The following is a 23,739-nucleotide window of genomic DNA, read 5'->3' on the forward strand; positions in this document are numbered from 1 at the left end:
TTGGTTCCAGATCTAGAATATGACATTTCTTCAAGGAACTTTGAGTCTTTTTTTTTAGTGAAAATGTTATTATTATTATTTTTTAAGATCTGGGAGCTTGGTGTACCCAATAATACCACGTTAGTCACAAGTTAGTAGAATCTCTTAGTGGATCGAGCCATAAAATATGTTTGTTTCAAGACAAAATACCCATTGTATTTCTTCAACTCAAATGGAAGACTTCAGGGTTTTTATTTAGTCTCATTTTTGCACATGGATTTTCTAATCTCATCCCTAATCCTGATTCAAAAGAATATCAGGGATGACAGACTATTATAAATTACCTCTGATAAATACAACTGATTCCTGATGCCCCCTTTGTGGGTGGAGCTCTCTTACAACTTCAATGTTTTAATCCTATGAGAATCATTCTTTTATAGAGATAGTAAATTTCTATCTCTGTAGAGATAGAGAGCTTGGATTTGAATTTATGGCCTGGGCCCTATTCCCTGAACTTTTCTGCTTAGGGCCAGTGCTCTACTACTTGAGCCACAACTTCATTTCCAGCTTTTTTGGTTGTTAACTGGAGGTAAGAGTCTCAAGGAGTTTCCTGCTTGGGCTGGCTTTGAGCCACGATTCTTAGATCTCAGTCTCTCCAGTCATTAAGATTACCGAAGTGAGCCACCAGTGCCTGGTATAGAGGTCAATTTTGTAAGACTGTATTTCCTAGAGATTTATCCATTTTCAATAAGACCAAGTTAAAATAATTAACCAACAGTTCTCATGGGCCAAACTCTTCTCTTTATCAAATTGAGAAAAATAAAATTCTCGTAGTCACAGAGCATTCTTAAATACCACTGCTGTGCTGTGTGCTTTGTGGGTAAGGTCAACCCTCATACAGATGACAGGTCTACAGGGTGAGCAGTTTTGCTCAACTTTACAGAAGCCCAGAGATCTCAGTGGTAGAGTTATGATTCACACACAGACCTGCTTTGATTCAAAGGTCACCACTCCATCAATGTTATCCTTTTACAATGTAACAGTGTATTGTCAAAACTTCTCAGGTTAAAGTGCCTGGTGCTTTGAAATATATTACATACATAGAGGCATGGCTGGAAGGAAAACATTTCCTTAGTTGGCCCTCCCTTTCATCTTTCATGATGTTCTCTCAGTATGGAAAGATAGAACAAATACTTCTCCTAAAATCTGATTCTTTGTGGGGAGGAGTAGGATCGACTGAAGTCTTCTCTTGTGAGCACCAAAATGCTTGATGAACCAATGCCATATCAAATTCTCCCAGAGCTCTTAAAAAGAGAGCAGGTGTACACCTGTCATCAAAGCCCTGGGCTAATCACAAAGAGTTAAAAGACTGTTCTTGCCATGTCACCTCCTGCCTTGAACTCACACAAAGATAAGACAATTCTTAAAGGATCCACAAGGGATAGCGATCAAGAGTTCTGAAGAAAAGGCTTGACTTGAAGTGAACTTCATAGGGCCATGAAACATGGCGACATCTGTTCTGAGTAATAAGAACCATGACCTTGTACTCATGTAACATATTCTGCCTCTGGAGTGCACACCTTCCAAGGAGCCTGGTGTCAGAGGCATTACCTCATCCTTGAAATCTGCAGCAGAGATGCCCTGCACCGTTTGAAACGTCTAGTGCTGGAGTGCAGGGAAGGTTCCCTTGTTCTGGAAGATTTATGTTTTTATTCTCTAGGCTCAGAAATGTAGCTGTTACATAAAATATGTGTCTGAATCAGACCAGTGTGCCCTCAACAAGGGCTTAAAAGGATCCAAACAACTCACTAATCAGCTTTATGCTTCTCCTATTGATTCTGTCATTTTATTCAGCTTTTTTATCTGGGTAAAGATACAAAGGGGAAATAGCCTAATAGGTCTGGTTCTTTTCATATCTTCCTGCTCTCACTGTCAGGTGCAGTGATACCTTGAGCACAGAGCTGCTGTCTTCAGCTTACCTGCTCCTTCCTTCTCTCTGTGAGGCCTTCCCTGGAAGGTAGAGTTCATATTTTATTTTATTTTTTTTACCACAAATTGGAATATATCATGTGTTTACTAAATACGCTGAGTGAATGAATGAAAGGGAAGTGAAAATCCTAAACCCAACTTTCTATTCTACTCTGATAGGCAGACATGAAAACTATACTTCATCTAAGACTGGAATGAATAAGAAGCAGAAGGTATGGCTCAAGTGGTAGAGCACTAGCCTTGAGTAAAATCAAAACAGGAGCTTGAGGTTCTGAGTTCAAGCCCCAGTACCATCACACACAAGGAAAAATACTGGAGTATATACAAGGATATTATTTATAAGCAACTGCTTTGGGACAAGGAAGGGTTTCTGGAGTGTAAGGTTTTTGTCTTAAACTGTTTTGTTTTTTTTTTCAAAATGGAATTAAAACACACCTTAGACTGCTCAAGAAACAGCAGAAGGTGTGGGTATATTTTGAGATTACTTATGTATGGTTAATCTTACCTCCAAGTCACCTTATGTAAATACACATTACCCTATTCTAGCCAATCTGAAGAAGATTGTGAACCAGATTCGCTCAACCAGTCTGAGTGAAGGGGTGGGGCCTGTTGTGTTAGGGATAAATAGAGGGGCAGCCTGCTGCTCTTGCCTGCCAGATTTTTGGCTGATGGTGCACCTTTCTGCAGAAGTACACTGTGCCTTGCTGAGAAAAAAATACTGTTCATAAGCATATCCATTAGAATTTTAGAATAGTCCTCTCATCCTGTCAAAATGATGTAAAGGAGGCTAAAATGAGGATTTGGGGAGTGGGGTGGTAGTCAGTGTTGGGGATGGAACCCAGGGCCTTGAATAGCCAAGGTGAGCATTCTTTTTTAAAAATTTTTATTTTATTTTCAAGGTGATTTACAGAGGGGTTACAGTTACATAATTAGGCACTGAGTACATTTCTTTTCTTTTTTTTTTTTTTGCCAGTCCTGGGCCTTGGACTCAGGGCCTGAGCACTGTCCCTGGCTTCTTTTTGCTCTGCCACTTGAGCCGCAGCGCCACTTCTGGCCATTTTCTGTATATGTGGTGCTGGGGAATCGAACCGAGGGCTTCATGTATACGAGGCAAGGGCTCTTGCCACTAGGCCATATCCCCAGCCCCAACTGAGTACATTTCTTACCATAGTTGTTACCCGTCCCTATTTTTCTCCCACTTTCCCTTCTCCCCAGTCCTCCCTACCAAGTTGTACAGTTAATGTCCAACATATTGTCTTGTGAGTATTGCTGTTAAAATGGTTTGCCATTTATCCTTTCAAGTTGAGCATTCTATCATTGAGCTACCCACCCCCAAATGAACTTTTATAAAAGCCTCTCTCTTTCTCTCTCTCTCTCACTCTCTCCATGCTAGATCAAATAGATGAAACCCAGGTCTTCATGTATATTATTCAAGTGCTCTACCACTGAACTACATCCCTGGCCCAAAATGAATTTCTGAGAAGCAGTTGGGGAGGTTAAAAAGGGACCTTTTAGGCTGATAACATCAAGACCTTGGCATGCCTAGGAGGGCCAGTGGCCATGAAGGCTGTAGGTAAGCACCAGGACCAAGTACCTGGATTATCAGGGTGAGTAGCCTTGATGTCTATGAGTCCACTGAGTGCTCTTGAGGGCAGAAGTGACATGAAAGACACGAGCTTCAGGAAAACTAACAAAGATGCAAAAAGTTTTGGTAGAGAGTAAGATATGTAAAGCTCTTGTTTTATCCTCCAGCCTACTATAAACAGAACTTTGGGTTATCAAGAAGCACTAGAAGCTATGCATTCTAGACAGGATAGACAGCCTTTCTAGCACCAGGAATGTCATCAAGGGTCCAAGTCACTCCAGAGTGCTCTCACTACCCTGGTCCTGTGATCTCCAGTATCTGTGAGGCCACACTGAATGATTCAGTCTACCCAGTGGAAATGGACATCATCTGGGCCTGGTTTATGAGAAAGCATTTGCTCACCTGATAGAAAGGGACAAGCTGAACTGGAATAGTTCTTTCCCACACTGGTTTCCCCCATTCCTTTTGCTTTGGTTTTTTTGTTTTTTGTTTTTTTTGGTTGGTCATGGGGCTTGAATGAACTCAGGGTCTGGATGCCGTCCTTGAGTTTTTCTTCTCAAGGCTAGCACTCTACTACTGTCAGCCATAGCTCCACTTCTGATTTTCTGGTGGTTAATAAGATAAGAGTCTCATTGACTTTCCTGTCCCAGCTGGCTTTGAATCACAATCCTCAGGTCTCAGCCTCTTGAGTTGCTAGGATTACAGGCGTGAGCCACCAGTACCTGACCCATTGTATTTTAAGGAAGGGAGTAATTGGAGATAAGAGTTTCATGGACTTTCCTGGCCCTCCTGGCTTTGAACCAAGATTTTCAGGTCTCAGCCTCTTGAGTTACTAGGATTACAGGCAAGAGCCACCAGTGCCTGACCCATTTGTGTTTTAAGGAAGGAAATAATATTTGAAAGTACACCCACCATCATCTTGTGATGATGGTGTGTGAAGCATACCATTATTGGGTGGAGCAGAAACACCATCCCCATGGTATTACTGCCCTTCTGTACCATCTTTAGGCTTTTTTTCTTCATATAAATGACATTTGTTCAAACTAATTAAGTCACATGTTGGAATATATGTTTCACTGAAAGATTAGAGTAGGTAAGTAGAAAGTTACAAGAAAAGAAAAAGAGAGAGAGAAAGGCAGGCCAATGCTGTCATATTAGTTAACTGTCATGTGACAATGGAACCAGGTCAGTTGAAGGAAGTGGTTGGGTTGGGGGAGAATTATGGGAAGGGTGACAATGATCAAGATGCATTGTGCTCACATACCAGATATGCTGAATTTAAATCTTTTTGTTCAACTACTTAAAGATAATAAAAAGTAAAATAAAGGAGCTGTGAATGCGGCTTAGCGGTAGAGTGCTTGTCTAGCATGCATGAAGCCCTGAGTTTGATTCCTCAGCACCACATACATAGAAAAAGCAAAAAGTGGTGCTGTGGCCCAAGTGGTAGAGTGCTGGCCTTGAGCAAAAAGAAACCAGGGACAGTCCTCAGGTCCTGAGTTCAAGCCCCAGGACTGGCAAAAAAAAAAAAAAAGAGTAAGATAAAATGAGAAAACATTATTTTAAAGGTAGATGTAAAACTTTCTCAATAAATGGTGGGTGAATGAGCTCAAGTTGTAGAAAAAGACATATGAAGACACAGAAAGTCTTGAAGCATCTGGGACCGCCTTGTTTGAAGTTCTTGGACTTCCCATGGGAAAGAAGTTCCCACTTGATCAAATCCTCTATTAATTCTTCTCTCAGCTACTACAGTCCTGATGCCAATATATCACAGAGAAAAACTGCATGGTCATCTCAAAAGATACCCCAAAGCCCACATTTGCTCTTTACACAAAATCAAAACAAACCAGGAACAGAAGGAACTTTCTTTTACCCGCTAAAGGCTATTGAGTCCAAACCTATAGGAATGATCAGACCTAATAATGAAAATGCTACAAGAGCTTCCATTACAGCTCAGAACAAGTGTGAGGACAAATGAAAATTTTGAATGGCTGGACAAGGTCATCACATGGAAATCAATACTTCTTCCGGATACCCAAATTAGCCAATGGAACATTCTGAAAACAATACAAAAGATTCATTTTATAGTAGCCAACACCAAAAGAATGTTCTATAAATCAGATAGGGGAAATGACAATAATAAGAGATACTTATTTTGTTCTTTTTTTGTAGAAAACAATAGATCTTTGCTGAGGGATAGAAAGAGAATTTAGTGTACAGATGGGAAGACTATCTTTTAAAGATGCCAGTTCTCGTATTTATTATAAATTGAATGCATCCAACACAGGATTTTTCATTGAGACACAGTTTGTAAAACTTAGGAAAATAAATCAGCAGGAAATTCCAAGACACTTTTGGTAAAGAACAAAGGAGATGCAGAAGTTTGTTGTTTTCATCACCATGCATGAAAGTCCTGTGATAAAGCAGCAGGAAGAAAGAGTCAGAGCTGTCCAGAAGAGGAAATGCAGGTATATGCATGTGTGTGTGTGTGTGTGTGTGTGTGTGTGTGTGTGTGTGTGTGTGAGAGAGAGAGAGAGAGAGAGAGAGAGAGAGAGAGAGAGAGAAAGTGCATGTGTATATGCTGCGTGAGACAGGAGTAAATCCTTGTATATGATCATGGAAGATATCCTTAATTTCCTATCCAAGACCCATTCCCTTTATTTTCTGTTACCAGATATTTATTCTTCTTCGTGGCTGTATCATTTGCAGCCCCTGTCTCAAGCTATGATTGGTAGGAGAATCGGGACAATGCTAGTCTTTGCTCTAACAGTTTTGTTTCCATCTAAAAGCATCCAGGTGGACAGTTCTCTTTTCACAGCTCCTGAAAAACCGGAGGAAGGCTGCCAGACTCCTTTTGGTAAATATTTCGCTTTCCTAACAAAAGGAGGGCATGTATAGACCCATCCTATTTTCTCCTTTCACCTTCAAGTGAGGTGACTTGAGAGCCTGTGCCAGTCTGAGACTGAGAGAATTGTCAAGAGAAAGATGTTGCCCTGACACCACTGAGCAGCTATGTCAATGACAGTACCAGCAACAGAATATCTTGGAAAAATGTCAAAACACATCTTCAGTGAAGTCTCTGATGGTCACCTCTGTCACTCGAGGCTGAGTGATGGGAACTGTTATAACTTTTAGTATAACAAATGGGTGGATAGGGGAGAAATCCCCAAATCTATGGGAACCCTATGGGGAAGTACCACCCTACAAAATAAGCTAGAAACCCATTTGGAAAAGTAGTGTTATGATTCCCTATACTGTGGCACGGATCAACAAACCCCATGGGGAATACTTAAGAGATCGAATTATATCTTACCTTATTTTTTAAATATATTAAGGAACAATACTGCAAGCATATTGGAGAGGAATCACATTTATGTTGGCATGCTGATGACCTTGAAGTGGGAAGGCTTGCTTTTCTTACTTTTGCTACTCTATCATAAAGCTTGACATAGAGGAGGGCCTTAATCCTGTTCATTAACTTCCCTCCCTCCCTCCCTTCCTTCCTCCCTCTCTCCCTCCCTTCATTTCTCCATTCTTATAATCAATTGTTATTAACGGAACCTTGGCTGAATGTTGTATGCCCTGGATAGAATCTTAATCAGGAATGGTCTCTACATTCTAAGCCTCTCTGTCTGGTGGCCTAAAACAGCAGAAGGAGTAGTTGCTTCCCTGAGGGCTAAATGCCATGAGAGATGGCAGGGTGGGGGAAGTTAGGGGACAGCGAGGAAAGGAATGAGAAAGGCTGTGATGATATCCCCTCTGCAAACCACAGCAAGACCAGCTATGGTGCAAAGAAGTACAGGGCCAGCTCCATGTGAGTGAGTGTATGGGGTAGGCTATGGCAATGACAGCAGAACCAGTCAGACAGAGGAAACAGCATGTGCATAGATGTGGAGAACATTTCTTCAGCAGGAAGGGATGCAAGGAATTTAGTAATTTCAGGCATAAGAGACCAAAGATGACCTAGAAAAGTGGATAGATGTACTGTTCTCATACATTATAAGCTATCACAGTTAAGATATCAGTTGTTTCCTTATTTGTTTATGAATCTAATATGATCACAGTTATTATCCCAGCAGGATTCTTTGTAGATACAGGCAATGCAGATTCTAATACTTATATGCAAAAATACGAAGGAGGTTAGCCATAACAATATTGAAAAATAGAAATGTTGGAGGACTTATACTACACGAATTTAAGATGTTGTACAAACCTACAGTACAAAATAGGTTTAAGATTAGACTTACTTATCAATAGGGCAGAAAACAGGGAACTGATTTTTGACCAAGGTACAAAAATAAATCCAATGGAGAATGGACAGACTTTTCAGTAAATGGAGCTGGAAGAAATGGACATGCATGTGCAAAATGTAAAATAAGGTAAGTTCAACTTACTTTTTCATACCGTATGTGAAACTCAACTCTATATGGATCATAGCTCATGTGCATGTGTATTTGGGTATTTAAATATGATTATGTACATGAAATGTGCTTGTTTGTGTGCACACGTCCATATGATCTTGTGGCTATGTAAGTGTCTGTGTGAGTCTGCTGTTTGTGGGTGAATATTCATGCATGTGTATGCACGTGCACATGTATTTGTGTGCAGCACATATTTTCATAGCTGTGTGAGTGGTGAAAGGGGAGGTAAGGAAGTGTGTCTAACATTTGGACAGAAGTTCCTGGGGGCTGAACATTTACACTTGGAAATTTCTAGCCTACTTACAGTAAGTGGAACTGTGAGAATAGATGCACTAGCTGGTTTCCATTTTTAAGCAAAGAATTTAAATTTCACATGCACAGGAGAATTTCAGCTTTGGAGCTTTTGAATTGACTCATCTTGGTTGAATATTTACATATGTCAGTGACTGGTAAAATTCAGTGTTTAAATGTCTCTTTCTTCAAAGAGAACAGCCATTTTGTATAAGTGAATGAATAAATAATATGTTAGTTAAAAGCATCCATAAACATCCATCATCATGACTGACTTTGAACATTTTAAGCAGATATCATCAAGATAGATGGATTTTTAAGAATCCAATCAGAATTCTATAATACTCTGGCAATTTTATGAACTAATAGGTGAATCTATTATTTGAAAATTTTGCTTGCTAAGTCATTAGAAACACCTGCACAAACACAAATCCGGGCAAATGTTCTACAAAGTTTACTTGCAGTCTCTGGTTCTCATTCCTTTCTTTCTTTTTCTCCAGTCCTAGGGTTTGGGCTGAGAACCTGTGTGCTGTCCCTGAGTCTCTTTATTTTTTTTTCCAAATTTTTATTATCAAACTGGTGTACAGAGAGGTTACAGTTTCATACGTTAGGCATTGGATACATTTCTTGTACTGTTTGTTACCTCGTCCCTCATTCCCCCTTCCCTCCTCCCCCTTTCCCTTTCCCCCCATAAGGTGTTCAGTTCACTTACACCAAACAGTTTTGCAAGTATTGCTTTTGTAGTTGCTTGTCTTTTTTTTACCCTGTGTCTCTCGATTTTGGTATTCCCTTTCAATTTCCTAGTTCTAATACCAGTATACACGGTTTCCAATATACTCAGATACTACAAAGATATTGTAGATACAACCACAGGAAGGTGATACAAGAACATCATCAATAATAGAAGCTACAGATACACATGGGACATTGAAAGTAGTTACAAATGTGATATAACAATCGTTTCCATACCATGGAGTTCATTTCACTTAGCATCATCTTATGTGATCATAAGGGTATAGCTATTGGGCTCTTGTGACCCTCTGCTGTGACTTGCCTAAACCTGTGCTAATTATTCCCAATAAGGGAGACCATAAAGTCCATGTTTCTTTGGGTCTGGCTCACTTCATTTAGTATAATTTTTTCCAAGTCCTTCCATTTACTTACATATGGGGCAATGTCATTCTTTCTGATAGAGGCATAAAATTCCATTGTGTATATGTACCACATTTCCCTGATCCATTTGTCTACTGAGGGGCATCTGGGTTGGTTCCAGATTCTAGCTATGACAAATTGCACTGCGATGAACATTGTTGTGCTGGTGGCTTTACTGTGATTTTGTTTGTGGTCTTTTGGATAGATACCCCAAAGTGGGGCTGCTGGGTCATAGGGGAGTTCTATATTTAGCCTTCTGAGGAATCTCCATACTGCTTGCCAGAGTGGCTGAACCAGTTTACATTCCTACCTACAATGAAGTAGGGTTCCCTTTTGGCCACATCCCCTCCAACAATTGTTATTGTTAGTTTTCTTCATATATGACATTCTTACTGGGGTGAGAAGGAATCTCAATGTTGTTTTGATTTGCATTTCTTTTATGGCCAGTGATGTAGAGCACTTTTTCATATGTCTCTTGGCCCTTCCCTGAGTCTCTTTATGCTCAAGGCTAGTACTCTACCATTTGAGTCACAGTGCCACTTCTGGCTTTTTCTGAGTAGTTTACTGGAGATAAAGAGTCTCAGGGACTTTCCTACCTGTGCTGGCTTTGAACTGTGATCCTCAGATCTCTCAGCATCAGAGTAGCTAGGATTGCAGATGTGAGCCGCTGGTGCCCAGCTTTTGGTTCTCATTTCTGTAGTGCATGGAAATTTGGTGGTGATCCCACAGCACAAGGCTGGTACTGTGTGAGTACTCCTAGAAAAGGGCTCTATTGACTATTGCTGCTGATGGTATTATCTACGTATTTACTTGAAAATATGTTTTTCAGCTAATAACTCTGGGAACCTAATAAAACCCTGTGGAGTCCCATCCCTTCAGAAGATTTGCTTTTGAAAATTTGTGTGTTATTATAAAAAAGAGCTCATAATTCCTAAAAGGTTATTTCTGTAGTGAAACTGATGAATTGGAAATATAAGCTTATAGGATCATCTGTTTAGGTCCAGAAAGAAACTGCATTTTTAAGCAGAAAATTTATTTGTCTGTACTCCCCTGAGGAAACAATGGTAAAACCAATTTCATTCAAATATTAGGCACTGGCTCAAGACCAAATAAGAATCATTGCAGCTCTGGAGGAAATAGTCTCAGCAAGTCTGAAGAAATTGGTTTTAACAAAGAAAAAAGTCTTTAGTTTTTGGCCAAGGATGGAGTATTTCTTTTTGAGTTGTACATTGTTCTACAAATAAGCTGCTTTTGATTTCAACCTTTAATCAATGGTCAAGGATGCAATCATAGATACTGACAAGAGGGATCTAAGTACAACAGAATGCAAGAAAGAACAACGAATAGAAATGGAGAAGGAAGATGGGAGATGTAGTAAAAGAGATGGATGGGAGTTTGTCAAGAAGCTCAAGGTCTAAGTGCTACTGATACTATAAGTTCTGTAGCTATGGTTATTAGCTATCTCCGCTGTGAAACTAAGTATGCCTCATGTTTAGAGACTTAAAGCAATGCATATTTATAATCTCACAGTCTCTGTAGAGTTGGGTGTCCAGTTCAGGACTTCTCACCAGGCTGCCTTCCTCACGTGGGCTGGGGCTGTTGTCTCACCAGAGGGATCAGCTGAGGAAGTGTCCCACTCCAAGCTCAGCAATGTGACCATTGGCAGGACTGCTTTTGAGTGTTGTTGAAATAACAACTTCAGTTCCCATTCACATAGGCATTTACATGGGGGAGATCACAAAATGACAGCCCTCTTTACTAGAAGAATCCCATGAGAAGTAAGAGAGAAAGTGACCAAAGGGAAGGTGCTGTCTTTGTAATCTGGTTTTGAAAGTGATGACCCATTGCTTCCATTATACTTTGTTCATCAGAAACAAGTCACTAGGGATAGAGCACCAGCCAACTTTATGAAAAGAAAATGAAAAATCTAAGGGACAGCACCCAGGCTGTGAGTTTAAGCCCAATCCCAGCACTTAAATAAATAAATAAAGTGTATCGGCAAATAAGTTCACATCAGGGCTGGAGACCAGCTCCCCAAGTCCTATGTCTGTCTCTGCGAATCCCCCTCTTGATTTCTCAACCAGACCCCAAATCTCTCTTGTTTGTTTCTCCAGAGGACAAGATGAATTCTTCTTTGAGACACTGACTATTTGGAGGGTTGGGGGGTGTCTCCCCCATTGAATTAATCAGACCTGAATTTTTTCCCCACAGTAGAGCAAAATGTAAAAATCAGTTCTTGATGTGTATTTTGAATTTATGGAAAATATCTATTGCATTAAAAGTTCTAATTCAAGAAAAAAAGAAAGAAACAAGTCACTAGGTTCAGTGCCCTCCCAAGGCAGGAGTGGTACAGGGTAGGATGTCAGGAGGCAAGAAGAAATGTTCAAGAGACTGTTAGGACTGCCTGCTATAGATCCATCATAGTATCTATACCGTTGCTTAAGCTCATTATGCAAGCCCCCTAATTTTACTCCATTGTTACTGAAAAATTTATTTCCAACTAGACAAAGGGAAAATGTGGGTTTTAAAAAAATTCCTGACATCCCACTGGAACACAAACTAATAATCCTGCTGGATCCTATGCTGATACTCTTGAGAAGCATCATAAATATTTAACAATTCATAGCTGATAAAAAGCAAAGAGTTATGTCCTGTAAGGTTAGAGGTTAGCCTGCAGAAACTCATTTATTATGATTTTTATTGCCTAGTACAAAAGCTTAGCCAAAATATAGTACTGTTTTCACTGTTCTGTGCAGAGGTACCTTAACTTAGCATCTCATTTCTTTATTTCTTTCCCAACTGACTATAAATCCCAGTTGTTCAAATGCACTTAAGAGATGGATTATTTGTCTTCTTGTTGGTTCCCTTCTGAATGAATGAATGAATGAAATGAAGCTTTGATACATGCTAATGAAGGATTTCTATCTGAGAACTGAGCTTCTGCTTGCTCTAGGAATGCCCACAGCACACAGAGGGAATTGGGCACAGCCAAACAATGATTTCAACAGGAAGTAAACTTAATTTGTTTATAAGCTTCCCTGGCTCATGTCATCTTGAAAATGGTACCTCAGGGATGCTCAGGGCACAAGGACTAGGCTCCCTAGCTTCAGCATCTTAACTAGCCAGTTCATCCACTCACGCATGGTGATACATGTTCTACGTGCATACAAGGCCTCTTTCATTCCAGAGGATTTGAGAACTGCCCTGGGGTATGTGTGGGAAGCCTTGTGTGAATGTCTACTTATGCTCTCTTACAGCAAAACTGTGTCTCTTTCCATGGCTGGGTGCCAAGGCCCCCAAGGTGAGTCCTCATTACCAGGGCTTTCCTATCTGAGTGCACAAACTCATGCTGAAGTACTACTCACTTCCAGTGCTCCGCAGAAGACGGTGCAGACAAAGTGAGTGCGTATGTTGCAGAAGAAGGTGCAGACAAAGTGAGTGCGTATGTCGCATTAGAAGGTGTAGACAAAGTGAGTGCGTATGTCGCATTAGAAGGTGTAGACAAAGTGAGTGCGTATGTTGCTTCCAGAAAAGAGACATTCAGAGTGCAACCATTATATGCTTCAAAGCATCAAAACAAAAATGCTGTCTCTGAACTCCCCTGAGACACTCAGAGTGCATATGGTCTCTTGGGCAGTACCACAAGGAACTGCTGCATTCCGGAAGAGACTGCCATTCCAGTGAAGCCTCCAGGAGAGTTGGGAATCCACAGAGTGGATACAAAGGGGAGAAGCAGTGGGAGGGGCCAGCACGACATCTGCCAGGGCATGACTTTAAGTTACTGGGGCAATAGAGCCCATTCTAAGCAGGGAGAGCACAAGGCAGTGGCCATCAGCTGAATCTTGGGTCTCCTGGGGACAGACACAAATTTCAAGGTGAAAGGCACGGGAGGCTTGCAAGTCATAGACTGCAAAGTTCCCCGATTGTCTATATAATCTTTCCTGAAACACATTTGTGGGGAAGCTGCCTTCCATGAAAGACTGCCTTCCCTAAGGACTGCACTGCTCTGATGTGGGAAACCTCCCAGCTCTGCACAAAGAGAGAGTCCTGCCATTCCTCAGGTCAAGTCTTTATATGAACTCAGGGCTTGCACTCAGGGCTTGGGTGATGTCCCTGAGTGACACACACACACACACACACACACACACACACACACACACACACAGAGAAAGTGACAAAATGAACAGCAAGTGAATTTTAAGTACAAAATTACAACAAGGTTGCAAGGCAATGTTTTGGGGATGGTTTGAGGGTATCCCCCAAGGGCTTAAGAGCTGGAAACTGGGCCCCCAGTTGTAAAGGTGGGCTTTGGGGGAAGGTACTTGGGTTAGGAGGGAATGGCCCTTGGCAAGGACTGATGCTGGTCTTGAAGAGTGGGTTAGTGCTGGTGAGAGCAGGTTGTTATTAAGCAAAGACACCCTACATGCTTGATCCTTTCTGCTCTTTTTCCAGATTGAATACAGCTGGGGTATGGGGCTTGCTAAGACATGGTGGGGGAATGCTAGGATGTTGGTACCATGTGGTTTGAATTCTCCAGCTACCAGAATCATAAGCCAAGTGAACTTCTTTACGTTATAAAGTATTCAGCCTCAGGCATTTTGTTACAGCAACACAAAATAGGCTAAAATAGGGATCGGACTAGAAATACAAAATTAAGGAGAGAACAAAAGAGTATAAACTTTCAAGGTACATGGAAGAACCTGGCTGGCCATGTATTTTAAATAGAATGAAAGGGGATATACACTGCATTTTCTATATATTTAGAAATGAACAGAACAACTCTATGTTGAAGTGCTATTATTTATAGCATACTAAAAATGACAAATGTGCTTTTATTTAAATTTGCTATGTATATGTTAGGCCTCAACTTCAAGGCAGAGGTGGGGACTCAGAACTTCTAGATTAGCTCAGGGAGTGCCTGGGGCCACAGGGGCTTTGTATATCAGGAGACAGGCTTAGGGCACAGTCAGCTACTTCTGCAGTTCCGGTAGCTCTCCTAAGTTCCCCTGAGCCCCAGAAGAGCAGGATGTGGTTAGTCTAGAAAGGTCAAGCAAACTCACAAGGACAGCATGGTAGGGTTCAGCTAGGATGAGGTAGATATGAACAAGCTATGTTTCTTAGCAGGGATGTCCAATGACACAGGGCCACAGAAAGGCTAGTCTCATTCCTCAGTCAATCTAGAATGCCCGAGAGGAGGCCCTTGGTAGGCATAAATGTTTTTAGTTCTATGTAACCTACCATAAGAACACCATGGAAAGCAGACCTATAATTCTGAATGACAGCTTTCAGGACTGCCTTTAGGGGTCACAGCTTTACCCACTGCAAATTAACCTTGCAGTCATTTCTTGATAACTAAGGGCATGGGGGAGGGACAAGCCCTTATTTGTCTGTGATGAGCAGAGGGAAGGGAAGTGATACAACCTTTAAGAAGCAGGGCCCAGTGGGAAGAAGTTAGGTGATTGGCAGTATGTTCTTGAAGTGGCATTTGGATCCTAGCCCCTTCCGGTCTCTTTGCTTCCTGGCCACCATTAGGTGAGATGATTTCTACACGGGTCTCATAAGAGACCAGCCATCTAGTTGTCCCGCAGTCCATCCTCCCAGCCTCTGATATTTCACAGCTACCACTTAGAAGGGCTAGTCACAGGCTCCACCCTGCAGTAGTCATCTCCTGCAGTGGTCTCTTTTAGTCCCCCGAATTTCATGAGGACTCTGAGGGTTTGTGATTGGAGGTGTTTGCTGAAGGTCAGTGGGCTGGTATGCACATATGAGACAGTCTTTAATTTCAGTCTTCCTGTCTGTCTTGATACATTCCCTTGTGTAGTGATGTCATAGGCAGGACAATGTGAAAAATGAAGGACCATGTGACAGGAAAGAAAGTCTGATGTTCTGATTATGTATGAGTTAAAAAGTACAATCTAACCAAGAAGGGATGCTAAAACCACTTGATGATGACTAATTCTGGAAGAAAATATTCACAGGGTCTCAAAGTTGACTCTGCCAATTAATTACTTATTAATTATAGAGAGTAAAAAAGGAGCCTTCTAAAGGGAAGCTCAGACAGAAACCACTTTAGCAAAAAAAAAAAACAAAAACAAACTTATGCCATAGTGTGCTACTGATATGCTGTTTAGCTAAATATAAGAAAATTTTTACTTAAATCTGAGGAAGCAATAAAAGAAATCTAGATGGTAAAATGCTGCACAAAATAATTGTCTTAGATTAAAGTTTTTAGATTCTTCAAAAATTTCAATATAATGGGGATAGACATGTAGCTCAGTGGTAGAGTGCTTGTCTAGCATGCATAAGGTCCTGGGTTTGATACCTAGCACTGAAAACAAACAAACAAACAAAATACAAACAAAAGAAGAGTTCTGGGTTATGGTTTAGAGTGAAACAGATAAAATTAAATTCAGTACACGACACTAGGTTGAATAATAGCAAAAAGAGCCAGGATAAATATTTTCAGAACAATGAAGGGAATGTGAAGGGGTACAATATATTAGGCAATATTCCTTTATTAGTGTTAAATTTCATGTTGATATATAGGCTAATTTTGTAGAGGAGATCCTTGCCAAAGAATATCATGATGTCTGCAATGTGCTTTTAGATGTTTCTGACAAAAATAATTGAACAAACACACAGGCATGCATCACCAGTACATATTTACAAAATGTGTGTGGGTGTGCATGTGTGTCTGAATATCTGGGAAATCCGAGTAACAAATACTTGAGCTTTCACAGATCTATGCTTTCAATTTTTTTTTTGTAGCTTTACAGTTTTATCATACTCAAATCAAGGCATCAACGTAAATAAAAAATATGTGTTCCAAGATGTTTGTATGACAAAAGAATCATTATACTAGGATATCATCTGGATAGAGACTGTATTTTTGGAAAATTACTAACAATGGGGCTGGGGATATGGCCTAGTGGCAAGAGAGCTTGCCTCGTATACATGAAGCTCTTGGTTCAATTCCCCAGCACCACATATACAGAAAACGGCCAGAAGTGGCACTGTGGCTCAAGTGGCAGAGTGCTAGCCTTGAGCAAAAGGAAGCCAGGGACAGTATGACAGTGCTCAGGCCCTGAGTTCAAGGCCCAGGACTGGCCAAAAAAAAAAAAAAAAAAGGAAAATTACTAAGAAGAAACACAGAAAAGAATTAGTGTGTTAAGAGGACAAGATTTCTTTTCTTTTTTTTTTCCCATCTTGGGGCTAGAACTCTGGGCCTGGGTGCTGAACCTGAGTTTCTTTTGCTCAAGGCTTGCATTCTACCACTTGAGCACACAGCACCACTTTTCACTTTTTGTGGGTACTTATTGGAGATAAAAGTCTCATGGACTTTCTTGCCCAGGCTGGTTTCAAACTGTGATCCTCAGATCTCAGCCTCCTGAGTAGCTAGGATTACAGATGTTTATCATTTTAAACTCACCTTCCAGTGAAAACTGGAAACATTTCTTAATTTTCTCTGTCAGTTTTGGTGTTGGGGGATGATATTCTGGTTTTCCGCTTTCAGCTCTGTGCTTGGAGATGTTGAATGAGTCCATCTCTCTAGCAGGGTCCTGTCACCAGGACCCTCCCCCCACCCCCAGCTGGGGCAAGGGGGTGAGAGGGGGAAGAGAGAGGGTGGGGACTTACCTCTGGATTCTGTGGAGGTGAATGGCAGTCAGGAGTCCAAGTGGGCTGGGCACCGTCGCTGCTGAAAATGTCCCATTGGTGCTCAGTGAAGGCGGGCAGGTGAATGGGCCCCTGAGAACTCTGAAAGAGGGAAAGGGGGAACAGTTCATATGGTGGGGATGCTGTAGGGAAACTGTAATCCAATGTGTGTCACTGGCAGGACTAGAATGGCATGATGCAGCTGCTGTGGAAAGCAGCAGTTCTGTTCTTGTAGTTAGAAAAAGCTACCAAAACAACAACAACAACAACAATAGCAAATAGCCAGGCACTGGTGGCTGACACCTGTAATCCCAGCTACTCAGGAGGTTGGGATCTGAGGACTGCAGTTCAAAGCTAGGCTGAGCAGGAAAGTCAGTAAGACTCTTATCTTCAATTAATCACCAGAAAATCAGAAGTGGAGCTGTGCCTGAGAGGGGGGTAGAGCACTAGCCTTGAGCAAAAGAGTTCAAGGACAGCCAGGCACTGAATTCAAGTCCCACAACTGACCAAAAAAAATTTTTTTTCTTTTAAATGTATGGTCCAGCAGTCCAACTTCTGGGTGTACTTACCTAAAAGAAAAAAAATGTTAGGCTTGAAGAGATATTTGTAAAACTATTTTCACAATCCAATTATTTACAATAAGCCATAGACAGAAAGAGTACAAGTTTCCACTAATGAATGAACAGACACAACCAAATATGGTCTATGCATACAGTGGAATATTGCTCAATATTACCAAGAAAGGGCATTTTGACATAAGTACCACCCTGATGGATTTCTCTAGTAGTCTCTGGAGTTTGAAAAGTGGTTTTCTCAGAAGCGGGCCTTAATTCAGACACTGATCGCTCAGCTCCTCCCTAGCTGACTCAGGAAGGCATACACAAGGAGCCTTATTCAGATCAGGTGTGCATCGCTGCTGCCTGCCAGCTGCCACCCAGTTTTCTTTCCGGTTCTCAAATGGAAACAAACTTGCAATGTGTTCTGGCTACATTTTTCAGGAAATCTAAATTCAGAAAAAAAATATAACAATTTCTGGAAATAAAGAGGAGATTCTCTTTGTGCCATATTGTACGGTGAGTCCAGAATACATCTGAAATGCATTATATAAAAGGTTTGGAAGGCTGAAATACTTCACAGAGTGAAAGTTCCTCTCATCAGAAATGTAAGAAGATTGACATTGATTTAAAAATAAGTTTGACAACAAAATGGCAAGGAGGGGCAAGGCTATCAGCCAACCCTAAGGAAAGGATGAATATCTTGCTTGCACCTTAACCCCAGGGAGAACAGGCATTGCCCTGTAAAACAGCTCTCTTAGACCTTCATTAAGGCTGTGGTTGCAGCTCTGGCTGGCTGGGCTGGTGTCACACCCTGTGATGTGCTTAAAATGACATCGAGATCCTTAAAGCTGATATTAGGGCCACCTCCCCTCTGCCCCTCATTTCAGCAGACAGCCTGCTCTTGCCTGGTCCTGAGAGACCTCTTCAACTCTGCCCCATCCTTCCATTACCATAAGATTTAGGTTGTTCCAGGGTCTCCATGAGGATGAAAGGGAATGCCTCTGAAAGTGCTCTGGGACCTGAAAGGCCTCACTGCTGAAAGGTGAGCTTATTCTAAAGTAAAAACGCCAGCACAACTGGGGCTATAGATAAAAGTGAGACCAGACATGCTCCCAAGCCTGACTGCTGGGAAATGTCAGCTACCAAATGGGCAGCCACTGCCCAGTGGTGGCCCAGTGACATCTGGGAGAGGCTGGACACTACCCTACTGGCTTTACTGAGCCAGTTGTGGTGGGAGGCAAGCAGAGTCTGATAGGCCAGCACTACAGGCAGAGATGCCCTGGCCGTGGCTTTCACTTATATAACATTCACTTACATAAAATTATAGAAATAGAGACAGATTCATGGTTGCGAGGACTAAGAATGGAGTTGGGTGATTATGGGTAAAACAAAGGGATGCTGGGTGGATGACGACAATATTCTGATTGTAAGACTGCATGGGAGATATGAAAGATGCTCCCACTGGGGGAGACTGGGTGACACTTATACTCATTCCTTAAGAGCTGGATATGATGCTTTATTTCACAATAAAACATTTAATTCAAAAATACATCTTCCCTGATCCTAGATATCCTCCACAAGTCTTCTCTTTGTTCTCTTCGTTCCTTTTCTTCTTTCCTCTTCCCTCCCTCCTCCCTCCCTCCCTCCCTCCTCCCCTCCCTCCCTTCCTTGCTTCCTATGCTGGGATTTGAGCTCAGGGCTTTGTGCTCACTTGAGCTCAGTGGCTCAGTCTTTCTTTCTTTTTTTTTTTTTTTAAATTTCTGGTTATTTTAGAGATGGAATCTCATGGGATTTTCTACCCAGACTATCTTTGGACTATGATACTCCAAATCTCAGCCTCTTGAGTAACCAAGATTATAGGCATCAGTCAAATGGCTGATATCAGGAGATATCTAATACCAAATGGCTTTTGATATCAGGAGAATGGTGGTTGAGGCCAACCTGGGCAGAAAAGTCTGCAAGACTCCATCTTCAATTAACTAACAGAATGCCAGGCTGGAAGTATGTCTCAAGTGGTAAAATGACAGCTATGAGCACGTAAGTTGAGCAAGTGTGAGGCCCTGAGTTCAAACCCGGATACTGACAAAATCAGAAAGGAGAAAGCCTGGCTTCTAACTCTCTCTTGCTTCCTGTCTTGCCATGCACTCTCTCCTCCCTGTATGTTCTCCTACCATGATGCTACCACACTGCGATGTAGCCAGGGGTTCTTACCAGAGCTGAGCTGGATGCAGATACTACTCATATACCTCCAGAACTATGTGTTAAATAAACCTCTTTTCTTTATAAATTATGTAGCCTCAGGTGTTACATTCTAATAACAGGAAACAAACCAATTCCAATCTATGAGAATAGTATAATTATGAACTTAGACTTTTAATTCTTTTCCTTCTACATCGTATGCATTCTTATGGCATGTTACACATACAATATTTATGAAGACACAAAATGAAGTCAGGACAAATTCCCATCCTATCTGACAAAAGGATTTCCTAGTGTACAAAGAGCTTTACACAATCAATAATTAGAAAGAACAATAGCCTTAGAGGACTCATGGAAAGGAGGAAATAGGAACAGCTAAACAGGATACGAAGGACCGAATCACCTGCTCCCTCTCAGGCAGTCAAAGAAGCACAAAATGAAACCTACTTTTATGTTACATAAATCTCCAATGAGATTTGCAACACTTGAAGCGAGTCTCAACCAGCCAGCGGTGGTGAGATGTGTGGAAATGGGCACTTCCAACACCAAAGGTGGGGGTGTGAATTGAAAAAGGCGGCTGTGCCGGCGGACACTAAAAAATTGAATTGCACATGCCCTCTGAACCACTCTTTAGGATTTTTTTTTTCCCTACAGAAATGATGAGTTCCAGTAAAGAAAAATGATCTCCTGCGTTATTAGTGATAGCAAAGTCTGAACATCACCCACAGGGGAACAGTGGGGAAAACTCCAATCCAGCCACACTGCATTGTAATGAGCAGACCATTTTAAATGTTTACACCTTCCTTCCGGAATCACATTTCCTCTGCAGCTTTTCCTTCAGAGCTGACTTAACACGTGAATCAAAGAAGCCACAGATCAGGTCCCAGTCTCAGTGTGGTGTTCACCTTTCCTGACCTCTACAGCCACAATCTAGTCTAAGAAATCAAGGCTTGGTGGAGGCAGAAGGAGCAAGGAAGCAATTTTTAGAATTCCAACAGCTATTAGCATTTCAAGGGCCTTTGAAGGGAGACCTGAAATCAGAAGCCACATCAGAGAATGTTACTATCTTCCAAGGGCCAGAGGTGGGGCTCAAGATTTGATGATGAAAAAATGGCAAGCCTGTATATTTCAAGGGACTCTGGCAAGGAAAGGGACAAGGAAGGATCGTGTGCCCTGCATGCTGTGACACTGGTGGAAAGAAAAGTCAGAGAGGATGATGGAGAAAGGTCTAGACCAGGGTTATACTAGATGTTCTCTTGGACTGAGGAGACTGAGAAGAATCTAATCAAGAGTGAGGGGAAGGGTAAGAAGATATTCAGGAAAGGAAGGGAGAAGATGGAAGAGAGAAGGAGAAACTACAGGAAGAGAGGGAAAGAGGAAGGCAAGAGAGGGGAGTTGGGAGGGATGGAGGAAGGGAGGGAAAGAAAATGGCATAGAAAAGAGAAAGAAGGCTCTGTGCCCAGAAGATCAGGCACCCGGAAGACCCCACGTGCTCCTGGGGAGGAGTCATTGGGCCAGACCTCCTGGTTAAAGACCACAGGATGATGCAAGACTCAGAGATTCAAGACTGTGACTGGCAGACATACAGGGAGGAGTGTGCCATAGGAAGGGATGGTGCTCTGCCAGGCACCAGCAGATCACTGCTCTGTGACCCATAGCGTGTACCCACACTGTTTAGGGGCGCTTGGCTTGGGAGAAGGAATAATGACAGCAGTGAGATTCATGTACACAGCATCATTACTATGGAAAGAGCCTTGCAGCTGTCTAGCAGGTTATGGAGTCAGCCAAGGGAGGTAGGGGGCTCTGAAGAACTACACCTTCTCTCTAAGCCAGGATCAGTGGCTTCAGGGCGTGGATGACACAGACAGAGAGGCTGAGGTGAGACCTCCTTTTCCCTCCCACTCCAGGGGCAGGGCAGAAAGGAAACAGGGAAGACACCCCATTATGGAAAGATAAAGCTTCATTTCTTGACATGTCTGCCTGTGTTGTTTCCATATGTAATTTGCTGTCCAAGCAATACTGTGCAGTGGCCTTAAAATGTGTGTATATGTATAGTCACATATTATAAACATATATGTGTACATATATCTAGAAATCTATATACTTTTTAAGAACTATATCCTTAACCTATTCTTAAGGGTAGAACATAGCCTAAGCCCTTCTGTAAAACACAAGGAAACAGAATGAAGACCTGCAAACAGTCCTGTCTGTGGATAAGTGTATAGAAGGTTAAATTGGGTCTTGGTTGTCAGAACCACTCTGGGAAAAGACAATTATCAAATAAAGAGTCATTTGTCACTGCTATATACTGATTTTTAAATGAAAACAAGAAAAATGTTATTAGAAGCTTATCAGTGACGGTTTAGATAATTATTACTTTCATACTTGTTCTTTTCTGATTTTTTCCCCTCATAGTCACTTATCATTTTTGAAAGCCATGTGTTATTTTTGTAATCAGAAAAATACTGACATTAAAAATTCATACAGTGGGGGTGCTGGTGGCTGATGCCTGTAATCCTACCTACTCAGGAGGCTGAGATCTGAGGCTCACGGTTCAAAGTCACCTAGGGCAGCAAAGTCCATGAGACTTTTTTTGTTGTTTTGGTTTTGTTTTTGCCAGTTCTGGGGCTTGACTCAGGGCTTGAGCACTGTCCCTGGCTTCTTTTTGCTCAAGGCTAGCACTCTACCACTTGAGCCACAGCATCACTTCTGGCCTTTTCTATATATGTGGTGCTGAGGAATTGAACCCAGGGCTTCATGTATGCGAGGCAAGCACCCTTGCCACTAGGCCATATTCCCAACCCCCCATGAGACTCTTATCTCCAATAAACTACTCAGAAAAAACCGTAAGTGGTGCTGTGGATCTAAGTGGTAGAGTACTAGCTTTGAGTGAAAAAGCTCAGGGACAGCACCCAGGCCCTGAGTGCAAACCCCATGACTGACCAAAAAAAAAAGATAAAGCAGACACATTAAGGACTTTGTTTCATTCAAAAGCATCCTAAAGAAGGTGGAAAGGCAAGCCACACATAGCAAAATAATCTTAGTGATCCATAGAATGAAGAATAGGGTGGCATCCAGAATATATACAGAAGTTATTAAGAACCAGACAATGCAGTAGAAAAGTGGAAAGATATCTGAACATGTATTTCATAAGGGGACATGTGAGCAGCTGAGAATCAATGAAGTTTCTCAATCTCATTAATCACCAGTGAAACTGAATTAAGAAGACAATTAGATGCCCACTGGAAAGTCTAAAATTACAAGCACTGAAAATACCAAATGTTGGCAAAGCAACCAGAGCCCTCCTACAGGCTGGTGAGAATGAAATTAGTAAGACAACTTGGAAAATCTGCATTGCAGCATCTCCCGAAGCTCAGCCGACACATTACCAAAACCCAGTAATTTTAGCATTTGGCACATAGATTCATCACCACAATGTCCACATACATGTCAAAAGGCATGGCAGGAGCTACTTGTAGTATCACTGCTCACATAGTTAAGAACTAGAAATGGCTCCAAAGATAACCAATGCACCAGTTGGATGCTAGGATATGTGGGTAAACTGAGTTATAAACATATGTTCACAAAGAGCATATTAATAGAACATTATGAATGGATGACCTGGTAGTACATACAAGAAATGTACTTCAGATGGAGCATTCTCAAGCTGAGTATCAGAATTAATCCCAAATATGAAACTTTCTGAGCCATGGCACACCACCAAAATGGACAAATCTATACCTGACTTCATGTAATAGGTCATCATCAAATACAGTCATACTAAAAATATTACACAAACTTATTTCCAGGCTATGTGTACAAGATGCATATGAGGTGTAAGTGAATTTGGTTTATACATTGGGGTCCTATCCCCAGTATAGATATCTTATTATGTATATGAAAATATTCAATAGAA

General features: G+C 41.5%; 1 protein-coding gene across 1 annotated transcript in view; it reads right to left on the reverse strand.

Moving 5' to 3' along the window:
• Positions 1-23,739, reverse strand: part of Otud7a (OTU deubiquitinase 7A) — a 170,050-nt gene that overhangs the window by 58,713 nt on the left and 87,598 nt on the right. The window contains exon 4 of the mRNA XM_048329608.1: positions 17,050-17,169. The gene's annotated coding sequence lies outside the window, so the exon portion shown is untranslated. The remainder of the gene's footprint in view (positions 1-17,049; positions 17,170-23,739) is intronic.

This window comes from Perognathus longimembris, chromosome 20, assembly GCF_023159225.1.
Source record: "Perognathus longimembris pacificus isolate PPM17 chromosome 20, ASM2315922v1, whole genome shotgun sequence".
Lineage (NCBI taxonomy): Eukaryota > Metazoa > Chordata > Mammalia > Rodentia > Heteromyidae > Perognathus > Perognathus longimembris.